This window comes from Euprymna scolopes, chromosome 24 (assembly GCF_053919585.1).
Source record: "Euprymna scolopes isolate OS-2025 chromosome 24, ASM5391958v1, whole genome shotgun sequence".
NCBI lineage: Eukaryota > Metazoa > Mollusca > Cephalopoda > Sepiida > Sepiolidae > Euprymna > Euprymna scolopes.
In genome coordinates this window covers 43251169-43273888 of record NC_136505.1, presented here as the reverse complement: position 1 = coordinate 43273888, position 22720 = coordinate 43251169, and positions in this window count along the sequence as shown.

The following is a 22720-nucleotide window of genomic DNA, read 5'->3' as shown; positions in this document are numbered from 1 at the left end:
TTCTATATAATTTTGCTTGTCTATACTTCGTAATAACTCTTGGGTGTATCCCAGGGGCCCTTTTAGGGCTAATAAAAACACACCATCTTTAGGACTATTTTACCATATTTATCCAAAATTTTCTGTGTATGTTTGTTTCTCAGTTCTGCGTATCTGCTTCGCATTTCAGCCTCCTGGATCTCTATTCTCTGCTACTGAAACGGCAAAATCTACGGTATGGCAGGACCTTTCCTTCTTTTTAGCTATTATAACATCCGGTCTTCTTGCTTGAATGTTTTTTTTCGTTTGTATATCTATATCCCCTAGGATCTTGCGACTTTCATTTTTCAGTACTACTGCTGGTTGGTGTTTGAACAATTTGTCTGTGTGTTCAAGATAAAATTGTTTGCATAATTGCCAATGTATTGCCTCCCCCACTTCATCGTGTCTATTTTCATATTCTTTGGGGGCTAGTTTGCTGCATTCATTTATTATGTGGTTTATTGTTTTGTCTCTTTGTCCATAGAGTCATTTATTATTATTATTATTATTATTATTATTATTATTATTATTATTATTATTATTATTATTATTATCTGCTTGTTCTTTCCTTAATTAGCCCATACGCTTCGCTTTGAAAAAAAGCCAAATACAAACTTTGAAGGCCAACTTTTTCGACATTTGGCTGTAAAATGGCCAATCTAGCAACCCTGAACAAGAATATAAAAGTGACCTACCTTGGATGTAACCTCGTTTTCGAAAAGGAACTAAGCAGCGGTTCTCAATATGAGAAAGAAGTAAGTGAAACATCTCGTAAAATGGGAACATTCGAAAGAAAGAGGGCAAAATAGAAGAACGTTATCAGCTAAGAGTTGTTTGACTGGAGGAGTAATTAAGATAGTGTCTTACAACGTGAATTTCTTATTTGTATTTAACTATGTAGCAAAATATTACTTTCTGGGAATTTATTAGTACTTATTAATTGATATTATTTGAGTCAGTTGTTTATTTAAAATACAATGGATACTATTTCCAAAGAAATGTTAATAAAGTCATATTTGTTGCGCGTTATTGCTTTTTAGTATAAAACTTATTTTTTTGCGCTATCCTAAAAAATAGCAGCTTTATCAAAACATATTCCTTTGTTATATATATTTATCATGCCGTGGAATTTCCACAGGTCCTGCTAGTTTTTATTATTATTATTATTATTATTATTATTATTATTATTATTATTATTATTGTTGTTGTTGTTGTTGTTGTATTTGTTATTATTGTTGTTGTTATTGTTGTTTTTGTTGTTGCATAGTAGTATTGGGTTTTGTTGCCATTCCGATGGCACACAGAAAAAAAGACAGACATTGAACATTGAACTGAGATTATTCTGTGTCCGATTATAATTGATGAGAATTGATTATTTTGCTTTGTTATTATTTCAGTTTTCCCTGTGATCCTAGATAATAGAGCTTCTTAAGCCAATTGACAAGTAAATGATAAAAAATGGGATGTGACAAAACAGCGAATTGCGAATGATCGGCAAACTAGTTAACACTTGGATCCCATGCAAGATCAAAAAGACAAAACGCGCTGGGAAAAATATTGTTTTCAGTTTCAAAAAATAATTTGATTTTCCTTTTAAGTTAAGAAATGCAGCTATCGATAGCTGAAGGTCAGAAGTAACCGCCATCGCCAACGATCATTATTCTAGGGGTACCGGATTCACACTGCTTGGATGAACTCGGCGCGAGAATAATGTAAGCATATGCATAGCATTTTTTCCATTTATATAGGCCCGAAGGCTACTCAAGGACAAAAGTTAATTAACGTAAGGTGGTAGTGTAGTAATTATTAGTAGTGTAGATTGGGTATAATTTGGATTATTTTCTGGCACGGCACAAAAAAACTTGTTTATATTGAACTTGAAGGCTACCATATTGTAATCGACCGAGAAGCAGACCGGTGAAACTGTGTTCCACGGGCAATCAGTTTTAGGAAAGAATCTTTGTTCATGGAATTTTCGTTTAGATTTAGGCACAGATAGAGTGTGAGGGAAATTGTAGACAGTGATTGTAACTTGTAGACTGTTTTATGTATGTTTGGCAAAAGAGGACAATAGATTGGAGCTTAGACGAGTTTGTCATGAAAATAACGAGAGACTTTAGACAGGCTGGCGATGTCTCTTCTGTGGGAAAAAGGTTACAGGAAAGAGAAAAGGCCATTACATATTAGGTTTCGAAGCCGGTTTTGAACTCTATCAAGGCAAAATAGGGGGCGCCGAGAACCTCCTGCCTAGATGTTGCAACAGGACTCCACTCTAGGACGTACTTGGCTCTTATACAGATAGGTATCTATCACTCCAGTAGGTATCTCACTCCTAATGCAGTGAGATACCTACTGGGTCGATAGAATGATCCAACCATTTTCCCAATGATCTTGCCAACATATTTGATTATGTATTCCATTTCAGATCATGGGATCCGAGGAGAAAACGTAACATTTGGCCCGAGCTGAACACTACCAGAAAATGAAGATGACGGTTGTCTAGTGATAAACGCCATGGACTGACAACCTGGGTATTCCAAGTTCGAATGCAGTCTGTTCTACAAAATCACTTTCATTTAGTATGTTAGCAACTTCCACATTGTCCCTCCCGTAAGTAACCGACGTTTTTTCTAGAAAGAATTCTGACTAATAAAAATATCGGGGAAACCAATACTAACAATAGAATCTTCAGATTCATACGATATGATGATGATACTAATAGGAGACAAGGGATTATAATTGATGTGCATAAAAAATTCGTCCCGAAAACGCTACACTGTTAGGTAGAGAGACCAATGAAAATAATTCTTGGAAGGAAGCTTCACATGCCTCCATGCAGTAACTTAGCCCAAAATATATGTTATTCTACATTGCACTGTAGAGAACCTACTGTTTCTTTTATAAAAGTATTTTATACAAACTTCTTTCCAGTTAGCGAAAAAAAAAGCATTAAGAAATTTACGTGCAGGGTTTGAACATACATACCACGTCATGCAAAAAACAAAACAACAAAAAAAACAAAAAACAAAAAATAACACGTAAATTTTCAAGTCTTATAAAATTCTTTGCAGTTAATGAAAAATAATTAAGAAATTTACGTGCGTAATTCGAACTTACAGACTACGTCATGCAAAAAACAAAAAACAAAAAAAACACACATGCAAATTTTCAAGTCTTATAAAATTCTTTGCAGTTAATGAAAAATAATTAAGAAATTTAAGTGCGTAATTCGAACTTACAGACTACGTCATGCAAAAAACAAAAAAACAAAAAACACGCTATCAACTTATCCACGATCGAAGTTTCACGGCCCATTGTTCTATCATTGTTGCTAAGCGATGGCATGGAAAATAGATTTACCGATGATAGATAAATTAAAATAACTTCGATTATCGATTATCGGTAATTATCGGGGGGAGTCCTATAGTTTCTTAAAATTAAAACTGTTATTTTTGTTCGTCCGAAGGAATTGCTATACTTCTCCCACAGAAGTAAATGCTATTTACCGGATCCGTTTGAAAACCCCATCAATTACTGCTAAATAACTTAATGAATCGAAATTGGAACCTAAACTTAATCACGAAAAACCGGTATAGAAATGTTACCTCCCACAATCAGTCAAATCCTTATTATTTAAACTACAAGTTTCACGAAAATATGTATCTTTTACTTTATACTAGCTGGTTTGTTTTAGAATATATTTATCATGGTTCAGTTGACATTTCGTTCTTTTACTAACCTCGATCAATTAACACAAGAGTAACGTTATTATTACTTTTAAAATGGATCCAAACGTAGAAACTGTCGCAAAAGAAATAACAATTTTGACATAACTTTGTAAATGAAAGAAAAAATATATGACTTTTATTCATTTTAACACGTATTTACAACACATTACAATATGTTTTCTGTTCCGAACTGCCGCTTGTGTAAAGTTGATATTCTCTCTAAGACCGACGGGTTGGCCGGCTCGCTTTTGAAGGAGTAGGAGGAAGAGATTCGCGTGCTTGTCAAGCGTAACTTCCAAATCGCCACGCGTCTTTTCCTTTTTCTTTTCTATCCTCTCTTCTCTTTCTTCCGATCTTAATACTTATACATTCATTTTATTCTGTGACGTCACGCTTACGCCACACGTTAAAATGCTGATGCGACATTAACTCGGCACGTGAGTCATTAATATCCGCACATCTCCTGGCATGGTCAGTTAATTGCGGAAACCGCGGGGGAAAGTCTTGTCAGTGTCTGTGGTTAACTATTTTATCTGTGATTAGCAGAGAGACCCGACGTTGCTCGGCATTGAATGATACTCCACAAATATTTTACACTCCTATATTTTACTGTCATCGAAATTCGTGAAATCGCCCGGGAGTAAGCTTCACATGCCTCTATGCAGTAAATTAATCCAAAATATACGTTATTTTACATTGCACTCTAGAGAACCTACTATTTACTTTTATAAAATTATTTAATACAAACTTCTTTCCAGTAAGCGAAAAAAAAATCACATTAAGAAATTTACGTGCGGGATTTGAACCTACATACCACGTCATACGACCCCCCCCCAAAAAAACCCCCAAAAAACACGTAAATTTTCATGTCTTATAAAATGAAGAAATTTACGTGCGCAGTTCGAACTTACAGACCACGCCACGCAAAAAAACAACAAAAAAACAAAAAACAAAAACACGCTATCAACTTACTCACAATAGAATTTTCACGTCCCGTTGTTCTATTATCATTGTTGCTAAGCGACGACATGGAAAATGGCTTTACCGATGATAGATAAATTAAAATAAATGTTTCGATTCTCGATTATCGGTAATTATCGGGGGGGTATTCTGAGACAAAACTTTAACTAAAATCACACCCAAACATACACTTAAGTCCTGTAAATATTAAAAGAAAATCTGTTCAGCCTTTTCGGAGTCTATATGGAACGAACTCTCTCACACACAGAGACAAAATTGCATTTATATAATTGTAGAGATAAGTAAGGAAACACACAAAACAAACAACGAATATAGGCATATGTTTGTTTATACAGTTTTCCACAGACAGACCGTTTCTCTGTATCATAGTTTTTTTTTGGTATGGTTAAAACAACACACATCTCAAGCTCGCGATGGAGACAACAACCATCATTAACAGACAGACTGTTTCGCTATATTACAACTCTTCAGTATGGCTAGACCAGCAACCACCCCAATCCCGGGATAAAACCTAAAACTATCGAGTTGACACCCAGTAGCTCTACGATCAGACCACTGGGGCAGGCACTGTCAGATTTGGTTATATTTATATTTGTACATATTTATGCACATGTATTCGTACAAGTCCTTAGAATGTGTGGCGAGTAGAATATAAAGAGGACAACTCTTCCAAAATAACTGCCAGGGGAAGTAACTCATACGGAAATACTATTATCGCCATAACAACAACAACAACAACAACAACAACAAAAATATAGGCATACATTTATGACAATAAAATAGCTCGTAATCTAAGTCGATGCTTCGTAGCGCAACAGTAACGCATTCGACCACTGGCTGTGTGGTTGCGGAATCGAACATCAGTATAGTAAGCCACGCTGATGAGCCGCAGATACGGTGGAACACGTGTCACTAGATAACTATTTTATCAATAGTAATTAAGTATACATATTATATATACTTTATGTATATATATATATATATATATATTATATATATATATATATTTATATATATATATATACAATTATGAATTTTTTAAGGATATATAATGTTTTATGTATCGATTTTCAGTATTTACTTCAACGATGTTTAATACGTGAGTAGAGCTAGGTAGTAAGTAATGAAATTATATTTTACAATTAATCTTAATTGTCATAGATACTATATATATATATATATATATATATATATATATATATATATATATATATATATATATATATATATATACAAACATTGATGGCGATATATGTGCATACATGTTTCTATAATCACCCGTTATTGGGGAGATTACGCCGCCTTCAGGCCAAGAATTTCCATCAAAAAAGCAAACTCAAGATACAATAACATTTTCTTATAGCACTTGCAAAAATAGAATTTTGTCTTAGAATGGGAGTGGGGTTGGTATGGGAGAGTATAAGCGAGGATATGGTTACAGAAACATGTATGCACATATGTAGTCATCAATGTTTGTATAAATAAATTAAATATACCAGCTATGTTAACTCATTGAGCACCTTTTGGTAGACACATGTTGTTTCAGTGGATGTACTTCTAGGAAACTAAGCTATACTACCATAATATATATATATATATATATATATATATATATACAACCTTTCAAATTATATATATATAGAACGTACAGCTCCTCTAATAATTAATACATATAATCTCATTCCAAAAAAAATTACATTAAAAAACACATTCATTTCATTTCAGTTGCACACGTAAATTTGAATTTTAACAGACATATTTTGTGCGTCATATTTGTTAAAAATACATTAACGGCTTTACGACGTTATTAAAAATCTTCCTTTCTTTAACAACGCAAGCTCCCCCGCCCTTTTTTTTTTTTTTGTTTTTGAATTTCCAACGTCTTTTTCCGATGCTGAAATGGAGCAGCGTCATATTTTCACAAGAAAATGTTCAAATATTTGCACTGGTGTTTTTGTTTTCTTAATTGCATTAATCCAGAAGAAGTCTCGAAATAAAAACGGAACGTTGATGAACACATAACTCGGTTTGTTCCTTTTTATCTCTATCTCTCTCTTTCTTTCTTTCTCTCTGTCTTTCTCTCTCTCTTTCTTTCTCTCTCTCTCTCTCGATATATATATCGAGATAGATAGATAGATAGATAGAGAGAGAGAGAGAGAGAGAGAGAGAGAAAGAAGAGAGGGTGATAAAAAAGGAAAAAGTTATATGTCTATCAATATTACGTTTTTATTCATCTTTATTGTAAGACTTTTCTAGATGAATAAATTGTTCTTTTTTCACCTCTTTAGCCTTTTTCATCTCTCTGTCTCGTCGGAATACTATTTATATCATTCTTATATATATATATATATATATATATATATATATATATATATATATATATATATATATGAGACAACAGGAGTGGAAAATATATTCACAAACACTATGTATTGGAAAATATAGAATGAGTCATTTATTTAATAATGATATACATTTATTTGGAGGATAAAGCATACTCTTTGTACCAAAGTATTTCTAAGCCTAATGCTTCTCACCAGAAGAGTAGAGAAGATGATAGGTAACATAATGAATATGTGACGTCTAGCAAGGGAATCATCAGGAAATAAATAAATAAATGACATTTATATATATATATATATATATATATATATATATATATATATATATATATATATATATATATATTAGACATTAAGAGGAGATTATAGATAGATATATAAATTCCCGTTCACATACACCTTTCAGGATAAAGCTAGAACCCAGAACTAGATAGAATCGAGCAATTGCATCGACAACGGACAACGCCAGACCCAAAGTGGGTTTCGATGTACTGCATCTCATCAGTGACGTGCTCCGACATAGGCGCGAACCCAGGTCGTCGCACTCATGAAGTGTGCAATACTGACGACCTAACGATATGGAATATATGTAGAAAAAGCGGGTCATCCTTCGTAGGGACGTGATGTCCCTCAACAAATAAGGTTGTTCCGTAATCGTGTCTGGGGAGTCGGCTAATTTCAGTTAATGTTTGTAGATGTGATATCTACCGCCTGCATACCAGCAGTAACTATCTTAGTTGTATATGACGCGTTGCTTGTCACATCGTAGAATGAAGAACTGGATGAAAATATAAGAATTTAAAAAATCGAGGCATAGTCAATAGATTGCGCCATGACCCATATCGTTAGGTCGTCAGTATTGCACACTTCATGAGTGCGACGACCTGGGTTCGCGCCTATGTCGGAGCACGTCACTGATGAGATGCAGTACATCGAAACCCACTTTGAGTCTGGCGTTGTCCGTTGTCGATGCAATTGCTCGATTCTATCTAGTTCTGGGTTCTAGCTTTATCCTGAAAGGTGTATGTGAACGGGAATTTATATATATATATATATATATATATATATATATATATATATATATATATATATATATATATATAAAACTCTGGTTTATAAATATATGCCTATAATTTATATATATACATTGTTATTCACATACAGTACTGTTTCGTTGTATCACAACTCATCAGTGCGACTAGACATACACTTTTCCCCGGCCGTGGATCGAACCTACTACTGTCGTATTGAAATCGGCAGCGGTAAGGGGTTAAGGCTCATTAGCGCCGTGTCCCGCTTTCGAATCTCGCTAGATTCAGCCACTCTGATGAGTCGTAGACGACGAAACACGTGTCAGCGGATAATTACATCTTAAAAAATATATATGTACCGCTCCCCATTGTGGGGTACCAAATTGGTTAAAAAGTGAAAATTATTCCCTAATCGCATTTAGGTAAAAATGCACTTTCGTAAATAATTGAATTCATTCAAAACGTATCGCAAAAACAAAAACAAAAAACATCTAAGTAAATCGCGATATATCCAAACAGTCGTGCGAGATGGGTGAGCGGTAAGGGGTTAAGGCTCGTTACCGTGGGGTCCCGATTTCGAATCTCGCTAGATTCCACCACTCTGATGAGTCGTAGACGACGTGTCAGTGGATAATAATATTTTTAAAATAATATATATATATATATATATATATATATATATATATATATATATATATATATATATATATATGCAGCCCTAAGCTTTTCGTTCGTAAACTCATTTGGTTTTAAGCCAATGAATCTGTTATTTCGGCTAAACGTCGATAGGGAACATGAGTTGGAACAGAAACATTGCCGCGGCTGCTGCGAGGAAGGTGGGCTCTCTACCACTCTAGAAGGTTACTTAAAGTATCCTGTACTTCTACACTGCCAACATTCGCCCATGTATGGAGTATTGTTGTCACATTTGGGCTGGTGCATCTGCCACTAGTCTCTCACTCTTGGACAGGGTTCAGAAGAGAGTCGCTAACCTAATAAATCTCGAACTGTCAGCTAGATTTCAGCCTCTCTCCCACCGACGAAATGTTGCATCTCTCTGCCTGTTCTACAAGTATTTTAATGGTGAATGCTCCAATGAACAACAAGCCCTTGTACCCCGGACGTAAATACTCCCGACAAATCCGACAAGAAGCAAAATCCCACCCACACAGTAGAGATCCCCAGATTCCAGAAAGCCTTTTACTCTAATAGTTTCTATCACAGAACTGTTAGATTTTGGAATTCCCTTCCGGTTTCCTGCTTCCCCGACTGGACTGACATGCAGAAGTTCAAGTGTAATGTAAATAGATTTCTTGCTGCCTAAATCGGTTCATAGTATCCCTGCAATTATGTCCTAGATAGCCCCTACATCAAAGTGACACAGTGCCTTGTTGGGGATGAACATCCAATTTAAAAAAAATTACGCTAATCTTAATATTATTGTATAAATTATCATTTATTTACCATGAAAAACTGTTTTTAAGTATGTACGAGGGGCGTGCAATAAGTAATGTCCCTGACCAACTTCCCATAGAAGTAGAGCAACGAAACTTGGCACAGTTATTAGTCTTTCTCTACATAGAAACCACACAGAGTGATGCATTTCTCCCATCCTTTGATGCAGCTCTGGAGACCGTTTTTGTAGAACACTCCAGGTTGGTCCTCCAACCACGACCTGACTTCAGAAATCAAGGCTGCATCATCTGGAAAACGCGTTCCTTTCAAAAACAACTTCATAGCTGGTAAGAGGTAAAAGTCAGAAGGTGCAAGGCCAGGAGAGTAGGAGGATGGGGGAGGATTTCATAACCACACGCCCGTGCTTCTGATCTGGCGACATACGAGTTGTGAACTGGAGCGTTGTCCTGCAGGAGGAGGGTACCTTTGCTGATCTTGCCCCACCTCTTGATTTTGATAGCTTCCCTTACTTTCCTCGGAAGTAAAGCATAATAGGCTCCTTTAATTGTGGTACTCTTTGCCAGGAAATCTGTAATCACTACTCCGTCCTGGTCCCAGATGACTGTGATCATTACCTTGCCAGCGGAGGGATGCTCCCTTGCCTTCTTTGGAGGTGGTGAGTCGAAGTGCTTCCACTGCATTGACTGGGCTTTGGTCTCTGAATCATAGTGATCGACCCAGGTTTCATCCTGTGTAATCTGTCTTTTGAAAAATGAATCATCTTCTTGGCACATCTCCAAATTCATCCTCGAGCATTCGGCGCGTTCTCGCTTCTGGAATGGTGTGAGCAACCTGGGAATCCATCTGGCAGACACCTTATGCATATGCAAATGGTCATGAATGATAGTTTCCACAAACCCTGTACTAATCTTAACATCTTGGGCTATTTGGCGAATAGTAACGCACAGATCTTCCAAAATGGCAGCCTCAAATTGACGGACAGATTCCTCATCAATGGCAGAAGCGGGAGTGACCAGATCTGGGAGCTGTTTCTACAGACTTCCGGCCATATTTGAATTCACAATGCCAGCGTTTTACAAGGTCATATGATGGGGCATTATCACCATAAGTTTCTTTCATTTCATCAAAAGTCTCCTGTGCTGTGCGTCCTTTCAAATACAAAAACCGGATCACTGCTCGATAATCAACAGGCTCCATTTCACATCTGACTCAGTTCAAACACCTGTAAAATAGAAACCACAATTAGTTCAGAGCTGTAATTTGCCACATAACCCGTAGAGATATAAATCATTGCACATGCAAAATTTCAGCTGGATCAGACAACTGGAAGTGGGTCAGGGGCATTACTTATTGCACACCCCTCGTAATAGTACATTTATATAAATAAATGTAAAAATACAAGTATAGATGAATGCACAAGTATACATTTAATGTGTTTGCCAACACGCGTCTGTTTGAACCGTCGCCCTCCATCAACCTCGCCCGCTATATTTCGCTAAGGTCAATAAGTGCTACACGTTACTCTCACGCAAACAAACTTCCCTTATGTCTGTTGTAGTTGAGTAAAACTGGGAAACTAAAAATATGTCGATCTAAATTTTGCCCTCAAACACGATAATAGCGAGTTCAAATTTACCATCTATAAAAACCATCGACCAGTCCTTCAGAGGACACTTCCTGTTTCCGATCGATCCGTATTGACGCCTGTCCGGCTTGGCCCCTACAGGCTTGACAAAAGAAAAAAAAACATGAAAATATTCAGAAAAATGCACGTAGTTAAGTGGCATTTATTTACTTCCTACGAGGTCAGGTGTGGGTTAGATGTAAGTGTTTTTGTGGAACGAACTAAATTCGAACCTGGTACACTCAAGTGTACAGTCCGTATCCGTAACTACTTAGTCACACTCTTAAATAGTACGTTGTTAAAATAGTAAAGTTTTTTTTTTGTCAACATGAATATTAAGTCTAAAAGATTTCTCCTTCACTAGCAGAGGGTAGTAAGTATATATTTTTTCTCTTGTCAATATGTTTTCTCTTGTACCTAAGCTCCCCATACATTAGTGGGCTTTTTAATATATCGATAAGTTTTCATTTAAAGAATCATTAAATACTTCTTTGAACCTCTCATATATATATATATATATATATATATATATATATATATATATATATATATATATATATATATATATATATATATACACTAATTGTAGTGATTCAATGAATTAAAAAAAAAACCTTATTGAAATGAAGTGTTTGAGTTTCATATCAAAGATTTTTTTTATTATTCTTAGCAAGACAAAGAATACTTTAGAAATTTAATCTCCTTAACCTATAGGGTTTCAATATCTACCATCTCATCATAGAAGAAAATATTAGCAAATATTTATGAAGGTATGTACCCTATTTGCTAAAGTCAGTAAGATATGGAAAGTCAAAGTCAAAATAATTAATTAATCAGAAGTCATGTAGCAAGAGGATTTGAAGAAAAGGATATGAAAATTGTAGATCCAGATTGCGTGGTAAAATTCATGGTGAACGTTCTTTAAAGCAGTTGGGTAATAAGATCCAAGTTGTATATTGGGTAATCCGCATAGCGATCATCGCCATCTTGAATATACTTTTGTTTTCTTTTGGAAAAAGGGGAGATGTTTTTCCGGACAACAACAACTTGGTTGCAAAATAATTATACAACGAGGTGAGGAATGATAGATGAATAATAGTTAGACATTTCTCTTCTTAAACATACCCGTCTACTTGGTTCTTTATTTTTCTTTTCTTTACTCTCATGATTCCGGTCTTTTTCTCATTGTTTTTGGCTTTTAAAACTTCCACACACACACACACACACACACACACACACACACACACACACACACACACACACACATATATATATAAGTTTGGTGGTTAAATTTTAAATTCTGAAAAAACAACATATAGACACATATATTCGAATTAAGAATTGTTTGACAAAAGGAATATATAGAAGGAGTTATGTTAACTTCCTTAATCCATGGATTTTCAATAATGGCATCAGAGGAAATGAAATGATATAAGCCATTATTGAAAATTCATGGATTAAGGAAATTAACATAACCCCTTCTATATATTCCTTTTGTCAAACAATAAATTCTTAATTCGAATATATGTCTATATGTTGTTTTTTTTTTCAGAATTTAAAATTTCACCACCAAACTTATATATTGCTCTATTCTTTAATATTGAGCTTTTCCTTTTTGGCGAGGATCAACCTGAAAGTATTACTTAAAGTAATATCTATCAGGATTTTTCATCTGAATTCTATCAGTGTCTTATATATATATATATATATATATATATATATATATATATATATATATATATATATATATATATATGCATGTGCGTGGAGGCCCAGTCGGTGGGGCATTAGAATACGCCGACTGCCCCCCCTGCAGAGAGTAAAAGTCCCTCAATGGGGGTCCTGAATATGACCTTAAACTATATTCAGTGGTGAGGCCCCAGCTTGTGGGCTTTGGGGAGTGTGGAGCCACCCTTTAATTACCATTGCTCCCAGGTCCACTCTGATCGGAGTGGTAGTACCTGTTTGGGTCCCAACTATGGGTTAAATAGAAACCGACATGAAAACAACAAATATATTCTCTTAAAAAGATTTTTCTTCAATTCGGCATTAAATAACCCGAAAAGGGTTGATATGCCGTAAAAAAAACAAAAAAAAAACAACCAACCATGTGCGTGGAGGTGTTGGGGTAATGTATATATACGAATGCCGCTGCTAATTCAATAATATTACACTGTACAACATTTAAAAAGCAAATGGAATCTGTGGCCATTTTTATAAGCAAAATGGAATGAAAAATCAATATCTTGCCTTCTTTTTTGTCGAGCTAGGTAGTTTTTTTCTTTTTTACTTTTTCAAAATTGTCAGTTTCGAGAATTTTGCGGAGTATCTTAGTGATTTGACTGATAAATATGGCGAGAAATTCCATCAGGATATTTCATTGATGGATCAACGTTTTGGCATGTTAGGAGACTACTGCTGTAAAATAAAAAGCGAGGATGACAAGAGGGTTAAGAGGACATTTATTTTACATTGATAATTCTGTGTTTTTTTTATTCATAACAAATAATAATAGACTATGATGTATAGTAAATAGAAAGGTGTCTAATCTAGAGAAATAAAGGTCAGGTTTAGTATCCGGATACTTTTCTTGCATCGAAACAGGTCTTATGCAGCATGTACTTTCTTAATCTGAAATTTGTTCCACACTGCAATTAGACGTTGAAATTAATTATTTGAGAAATAATATAATAATATAAATTCGTATAAACTGTATCGTCTGAAGAGATCTCTAGTTACTAATAGCTAGTTGACCGAAACATGCTCATGACTGTGTAGTAACATATTAGTGATTATGCAAAAACAAATAAAGAGTATACCCTGCTCTACTTCGGTATTGGCCACTTGTATTAACCTCAGCCTCATTATCCTTAATTGGTTACTAACCTCTGGAAACCAGTAACCTCAGATAATATATCTATATAATTATAAAACTCAAATGACCTTGTAACGGGCATTGTAACCCAACATCTGGTTTACGACTTCCGGTTGTGCATGCGTACATAAGCATAACCCCATAAAAGCGTAAATAAATAATCAACGCGACAATAAAACGTATTGTTTTACTGTGTACGTTTTCAGTGTATCAATTGTTTTTTTTTCGTTTAAATCATCCAAATAAACAATTCTGCTTTATTTTGTTTACATCGTTCGTTTCCGCATTGCCTTAATAAGTTTTATTTGCGTTATTATTAACATATAAATTAAATATTTGACCCAATGGGTCATGAATGTTTGTTTAAAATAAATGAAAAAAGTTACATTTTATTTTCATTTTCTATTTAAAAAGCCATTTTTAACATGGGAAGAGTGTTTTTTTAAAACTATTCTGTACTTTCAACTAACAATTTAATTTAAAAACGATATATAAAAAATTAAATTTAACTTTAAGTATTATGGTATCTGTTCCGTGCACATTTACCTATAAGTATGGCAAACCACTTATAATTCAATGGCTGTAAGTTTTTTTTTCAAAAATAAACAATTATAAACAGAACGACTCATAGAAATGTATCTATATTCTTTTTTTCATTATAATATAGTTTTATAGAAATGTTTCTGTTATGTCACAAAAAAACTATTTTTTTACGTCACATACGTACGTACGGCTCATACATTAATTCCATAGCTAATATATCATACTGACCCAACGGGTCACAGGTAGTCTAATATATATATATATATATATATATATATATATATATATGTGTGTGTGTGTGTGTGTGTGTGTGTGTGTGTGTTTATTAATGATGGGACGATTCCAAAATTTTTCCCGATTCCGATCCAATTATCGATTGCAATCTAAATTTCCGATTCCGATTCGATTCTCGATTCCGATTCTTTTCATATTTATAAATATTTAATTAGAGATTTGTGTGTGTGGGGGGGGGTTGTAAATTTTTAAATTGTTACATAAACCTTCGGGTAATTTCCAAGTATATTTTTTCTTAAATGTTTTCCTTGTGATGTATTGCAAATTGAATAACAACAGAAGGTTTATTTTGATTTTAAATTCGAAATTTAAAATTTTGCAAAATTTGAGAGACCGACAATAAATGTTGATAATTGATAAACTTATAATTTTTAAATAATGTATGGGTGCATGGTATAAGGAAAAATAACCAATAGAATAATAAAAAACAAAAGGAGAATCCCTGTTTTTGTTGTTATTGTTTTTCGTTTTGTTTAATATTATGTATCGGAATACACATCCCATAATATTTTTAAATATTTTTACTTGTTTACTGTTGTTTTTAAAAAGTAAAATTGATTTTTCTAAGCTTTGTGAGTTTTTAGTGTTTAAGCTTATTGTAAAGAGAGTATTAGTTAAAAAAAAATAATGCCGAGTTTCTTTTTAAAAAAAATGTCCGACATGCGAGGATCACGTCTTATCACTCTCAATAATCGCTCAAAAATAGAAAATTAAATAAAATACTGAGGTAGATATAATTTTACAACGCTCCCCCTCCTCCAAAAGAAATAAATTTGTATATTTTTAGTTGATGTCCAAGATCACTGCTCGGAAAAAATCAAGCTACCGGAAGTCATACGGTTGATTATGTTACAAACTCGAACGGAAGACACGAAAAACGAAACCATATTTTTATTTCAAAATCACTTTAGTTTTTAACACTTCTTGTGTTATTACGAAACAACAAAAAGAAAACACTTCTTGTATTATCAAATAATAAAACAAATATTTTATTGAAAAATTAATTTAGTTTTTACACTTTGTGTTCACAAAACAACAAAAAGCATTTGTGCAGTATACGGACGGCGGCGATCTTTTCTTGGTTCGTTTCACTAAACTGTCGCCAGGTGGCATTTCTCAAAAGTCATTGAAATTATTAATTTGTTGTTGACCCTTCAAAGTTGCTTTAGTTCAAAAACCTGTTTCATTTAAACGATCTATTTGTTCGGAAACAAAAGCTAGTTTACTTTATAAAAATCCAATGTTTCTGTCATTACAAAATTGTTTTATTAAAATTATATTTTTATACTCAGACTTTTAAATAAATGATTTTACAATCATATATTGATACATTTTTATACAATAAATGTTTTTACAATTATATATTGATATATTTTTATACAATAAATGTTTTTACAATTATATATTGATATATTTTTATACAATAAATGTTTTTACAATTATATATTGATACATTTTTATACAATAAATGTTTTGGTTTTCAAATATTTTTTCTGTTCGGAAAAAAAATCTTGTTTGTTACTTATTTGCCGAATTATTTGACCAAGAAGTAGCCGCCGTCTGCACACTGCAGAAGTGCCCCATAATGACTTTTAAACAACAACAACAACAACAACAAAATGTATATATTATCAAGTATACAATAAGTATTATTAAATTTTTTATATTAAAGTGTGAAGTCTCTAATAGACTCCATATGGCCATTTATCAAATAGGTGCGAAAAGTTTTTTAAAATCCATGATATTAAATAGGTAAGTGAACTCTTGAATATTTACTTACAATAAAACCTAATAAAAACAAATTAAATTAGGTTTCGAGAGTCTACATCTGGGAAAAGGGTTTCAAATATGCTTGAAATAACAATTGCCACAGCCGCGAAGGATTTCCTTGTGTCCAAAGAGGTGCCAGAAAACTTTAATTATTTCAGAAGAAGACGACGTTAGACACACCAATGTACAGCTGGCGCCAACGAAATTTACCCCCCCCCTCGCCTAGAGCATTTAAAATCTTTTTAATAATCATATGAACTCCCTCAGATGAGGGTACATAGACATATTAGCGAATAGATGAGGCCAGTTATCTCTCAATAAATGACCAATAAATAAAATAAATTAAACTCTGTTAATCAATGTTAAATTTGTAAATGAGATTTATAACGCATACTGTGGCCCTTCTCAGCCTTATGTTCTAAAGGAACAACTTCTAATAAAAAAAAAAATAATTTGTGCTTGTTTCATTTTTTAATTTATAATTGAAAAGAATCGGTTTGGAATCGGCAATTAGACTATAATTTTTCCGATTCCCGATTCCGATTCTGATAATTGTCCCAACACTAATATATATATATATATATATATATATATATATATATATATATATATATATATATATAACATGAGACATGTACATTGAGATGAATTCATGACTATTCAAATTAGGATTTGGCATTTTGTGCCTTAAATTACTACAAAAATCTCGAGTTGTGTTGATTTGTGATCTAGTGCGAATAAGTATGAACTAAAGCATGAATACCTTTAAATAAAAGAAGTAGATTTACAGCATAAATAAGGCTGTCATGGTGGTTGGTGACGATGGCTGAGTAGTTAGCGACAAAGATATAGCTCAGTTTTATAGCCTGCAACGTTAATAATGCACTGGAAGGTTTATGGTATTTCTTTATACCTATGATGCCACGCCCCCTCACACACATTGACATGAGCTGATGTCATATTTTGCGGGTTCTACGTTTCTTAGGTGACTCCATCCCCTTCCGATATATACGCATTAAATCAATTCATTGTACAAATGGGCCTTCACCAGCGGACAAAGGCATTCTCTTATATTCTGTAAGAATCTGAAATGGGACTAGAGCCCGGAGAGTAACGAGAACTAATGTATTTTTGCAACTGCATTGAGTATCTCACATAACACGTTGATGGCTATTTTTATTATTGCTTTTTTTAATCTCGAATAAGGCACAATGCCACTTGTATGTAAGGGGCTACTAGTTGGTACAAAATTTGCAGGAACACTACGTAGGGAGCTGAGCAGCGAGATATCTGTTCACATTACACTTGAACTTGTGTATGTTAGTCCAGTCGGAGAAAACAAGGATCGGTTAGTGGATTCCAAAGTCTAGCAGTTCGGGAGAAGAATCTATTTAACTAGAAGGGTTTATGACATCTCGGGATCTCTACAGGATAAAGGTGAGATGTTGCCGCTTGTCAATTTAGTCGAAGGTATTTGCGTCGAGGAAGCACAAGGGCTTGGAATTCATCAGAGCACCTTCTATTAAAATACTTGTAGACATAGGGATACAAAATTTCGTCGATGGAACACCTTTTGTTAAAATACTTGTAGACATAGGGATACAAAATTTCGTCGATGGAGCACCTTCTGTTAAAATACTTCTAGACATAGGGATACAAAATTTCGTCGATGGAACAGAGATTTTGGCTGACAGTGCAGGGCCTATTAGGTAGACCACTCTTTTATTGAACCCTGTCTAGGAATGAGAGACTAGTAGCAGATGCATCAGCACACACCTGGCAACACTACTTCATGCTAGGCGAATGGTGCCCGTTTAGAGGTACAAGATACTCTCAGGGGTAAGAAGTTTCTAGCACGTTAGAGAGAATCTACCTTCTTCGATATATTTGTTCCGATTCTTATTCCTTGTGAACATTAAACGGAGAAGTTTGAACGAAGAGCTTTCCGGTAGAGTATCATTAGCCATGGCTATCAGTGATTGAGAAGATTTATTGAAGGAAAGGAGCTTAGACTTAGTAGCATTGACTGTTACCATTCATTAATGTCTCACTTCCAATACAGACTGTTTATTCGTTTTTCCTCTCATGTCTGTCATAGAGCGTGGTGTCATCAGCAAATATACCCATCTCGGAGACATTTTATTCAGTGATGGTATTTATGAATAAGAGAAATTATAATAACCCTGGGCGTGATTGGTTTGAATTCAGTTCATTCCACATTCATCAAACCCACAGCTGACCTTGTGTCTCACCTTTTATGGAGTTATGATACGGAGCAGTTCTGGGAGTTCCACTTTCCCAGGTTTTATCTTTTTACCTTTTTAGTTTATTAATAATCGCCTGAGGTGTTCCTGAGGAATGGCGACCGGATTTGCATAGGCATTTTGTAGGCAAATTTGATCTTCCTCTAGAACACTGATTTTTCAATCCCATTTTCCTGACCTTGTGTCACATTTCCCATCGTAAAAGGGAAATGAATAAATCTCACAGAAACAAGACGCTCCTCATGAAACTAGCCGTGTGTCACATTATACTTGTCAAGAAAGGAACACTAAATAAATAAGTAAAGACAGCCTGGAAATATGTTTAAACTTTGGAACATCTTATGTACTAAACTGATATTCTTTGAAATATTCAGACTTTTGTATTATTCGGATTGTTATAAACTTTTTAGATGAGAGCATGCTACCCCCGTGGATTAAAAATAAGGTACCGTTCGAAATTCCGTGCAAGTTTCCGAAACTGACAGAAAGATTGCTCAGTTCGACAAGATATATTTAAAGAAGGTCGGATTTCACAGCGAACGAAATGTTTTGAGAAAGCACTGAAGTTGATAGCAGTAGTCCGAAGAATCCACGAAGAATCCAAATAATCAATCAATCAATCAATCAATCAATCAATCAATCAATCAATCAATCAATCAATCTAGCTAGCTCCTTCTTACAATATCTCCCCACGGGACAAGGCCCAACATATAAACTGAACAATAGCTTCTTTGATATTAGAGGGGCACGTTAGAAATTAATGTTTCTGTTTAAAGCACAAATGAACTATGATACTTGACTTTTGCATTTTAAACTTTAATTCAAGCCATCAAAAATATATCATATATAAAATCAGCAACATATTCTTTGATATGACAGGAGCGCGTTCAAAATGAATGTTTTTGCTTCCAACACAATTGATGCATGGTACTTTAGTTCAAATTATTATGAATAAAATGATTTTATACAATAAACAGTAGGTTCTTTGATATGAAAAAGGCGCGTTCGAAATGAATGTTTTTGCTAAGAGCACAATTAAACCATGATACTTGATTTTTTTTCGTTTTGAACTTTAATTCAAGCTATTATATAAAATAATTTTATAAAACGAACAGTAGGTTTTATACAGTGCAATGTTAACTACAATGTATTGTGGACTAAGTCACTGCAGGGAGGCCTGTGAGGTTCTTTCCTGTGCACCATGGTGAGTCCCCAACTAGAGTAGTCAATCAATCGATTTGATTGAAAAAATAAATTAATCTCATCTTCATCCCAAACAAGGCACAGTGCTACTTTGAAGTAGGGGCCTATTATCAGGGACATAAGTTGCCGCGATATTATGAAGGGAGTTGAGCAGCAAGATATATGTTCACATTATACTTGAACTTCTGCATGTCAGTACAGTTGTGAAAGCAGAATCCCGACAGGGAGTTTCAAAGTTTAGCAGTTCTGGGGAAGAAACTATTGGAGTAGCAGTCTTTCTTACAGCCAGGGATCTTTACTGTGTATGGGGTGGTATTTAGCTGCTTATCGGGTTTGTTGGGGATAATTACGTCAAGGGGATACAAGGGCTTGTAGTTTGTCAGAACATTCACCATTAAAATACTTGTAGAACAGCCAGAACGATGCAATATTTCGTCGATGGGACAGAGACTGAATCTTAGATGACAGTTCAGAACTTATCAGGTTGGTGACTGTCTTTTGAACTCTGTCCAGGAATGAGAGACTAGTAACGTAACAGATGCACCAGCCCAAATGTCACAACAATACTCCATACATTGGCGAATGGTGGTCTTATAGAAATACAGGATACTTTCAGACGTAAGTAGCTTTCTAGCACGGTAGAGAGAGCTCACCTTCTTTGCAGCTGCCTTGGCAATACTCTCAATGTATCTGTTCCGACTCATGTTCCCTGTGAACATTAGGCCGGAGAGTTTAAAAGAAGTACTTTCAGGTAATGTGTTTGTGGCCATTGCTATTTGTAGTAGAGAAGGTTCCTTGTAATTCTTGAAGGAAACGATGTCACCGATTTCGATGGCAATATGACAATAAATTATGGGTGTGTGAAAAATTCATGATTTCTCATTCAATCTCAGTAAACGCTGGGTATCCCTGCTAATACAAATTATGAGAATAACACTCATTTAATCCTTGTGAATATTTTAGATAAGGAGTAATAACCAATGTATAAATAGGATAGCGTGTGCCTTATTTATTTTGTGCGTCGCACTTACATCTGAGTGACTGTTGTTTAATTATTATGCGCTTCCATTTCTTTTAATAAATAATTTTACCAAGAATTCTTTATAAGTTGTAGTTTCCGTTTCGATTCAAGCTGATGCACCCAAGTCATACAGATATACATATATTTTTTTATTTGTGTTGGCATTCTGGCATTCTGTAGATGTTCAGTGTAAATGGAGAAGCTCTGATATTATTGTACCTATTTACAATGCCTCCCCACGGGACAGAGTTAGACACCAGGGTCGTTTTTTAATGTGGAGAAAGTTCTGATATTATTGTAGCTCTTTTGTTAAAACTGCAAACGTATTTATCTAAGCTAGCACGAACACCCGGCGTAGCCTGGTTGTAAAGTACGATTAAATATGATATTTTAATTCTTGCAGATTTCCTGTATATTATTATAGAGTTCATGTTCTATCGAATTTTATATATTATAAAGTTGCAATTTCAAAGATAGAAAAAAATATATCCATATGACTTGAGTACATTAGCTTGAATTGAAACCGAAATAAAAACTTATGAATAAAATTTGTCTGTCTGTCTGTCTGTCTGTCTCTACACACACACACGCACACGCACACACACATACATACGCACACACACACACAGACACACACACACATATATATATATATATATATATATATATATATATATATATATATATATATATATATTTGTTTACTGTATTTTGGGGAAAGAGTTCTGACAAAGTGGTCGATTACAAAGAAAAACTTTTTCGATATAAGAGCTAAATATTTGTTTATTAATTATACCGAAGTTCAGAAAAAACATTGGTACCGTCGGTTTCAAGCCTAACACAACGGGAAACCGTTAATGGTAACACGTAAATAATGTTCAGCTCTCGTCAGCCATCTTGTTTTCTGCACAGAACTAACATCCCAGAGCAAAATCAAGAGGGACTGGCAGAAAACTGACGAGAGCTGAACATTATTTACGTGTTACCATTAACGGTTTCCCGTTGTGTTGGGCTTGAAACCGACGGTACCAATGTTTTTCTGAACTTCGGTATAATTTAATAAACAAATATATATATATATATATACATATATATATATATATATATATATATATATATATATATATATATATATATATATATATAATTTGAATTCCTTCAGCCATAATCTAAACCAAAGCCAAAACTTATGAAGAATTCTTGATAAAATTATTTATATATATAAAAAAAATGATTTAAGTGCCATCGGTTATAACCGAAACCGAAAAATTATTATTATTGGAAAAATTATTTATGACAGGAGATGGAAGTACATAACAATTAAACGACCCGGATGTAAATGTGACACAAAAAAGAACACACACGCTATCGTATTAAAATATAGATAATAACTTAACAATCCTCCTGTCAAAAAAAATCCGAAATATACTAAGTTTATATTTGCTTCTCTCCCACCGCAAGACCTTAGACACCAGGGTCGAAAAATGAGATTGAGAAGTAAGTTCCCCAGAGGAGGGGCACTCTGACCAGCAAAAAAAGTGACTGTGCAATCCAGTCGGCGTCCCCCGGTGGGGGCGCATCAGGCGATTAGCAATAAACTAACTGTT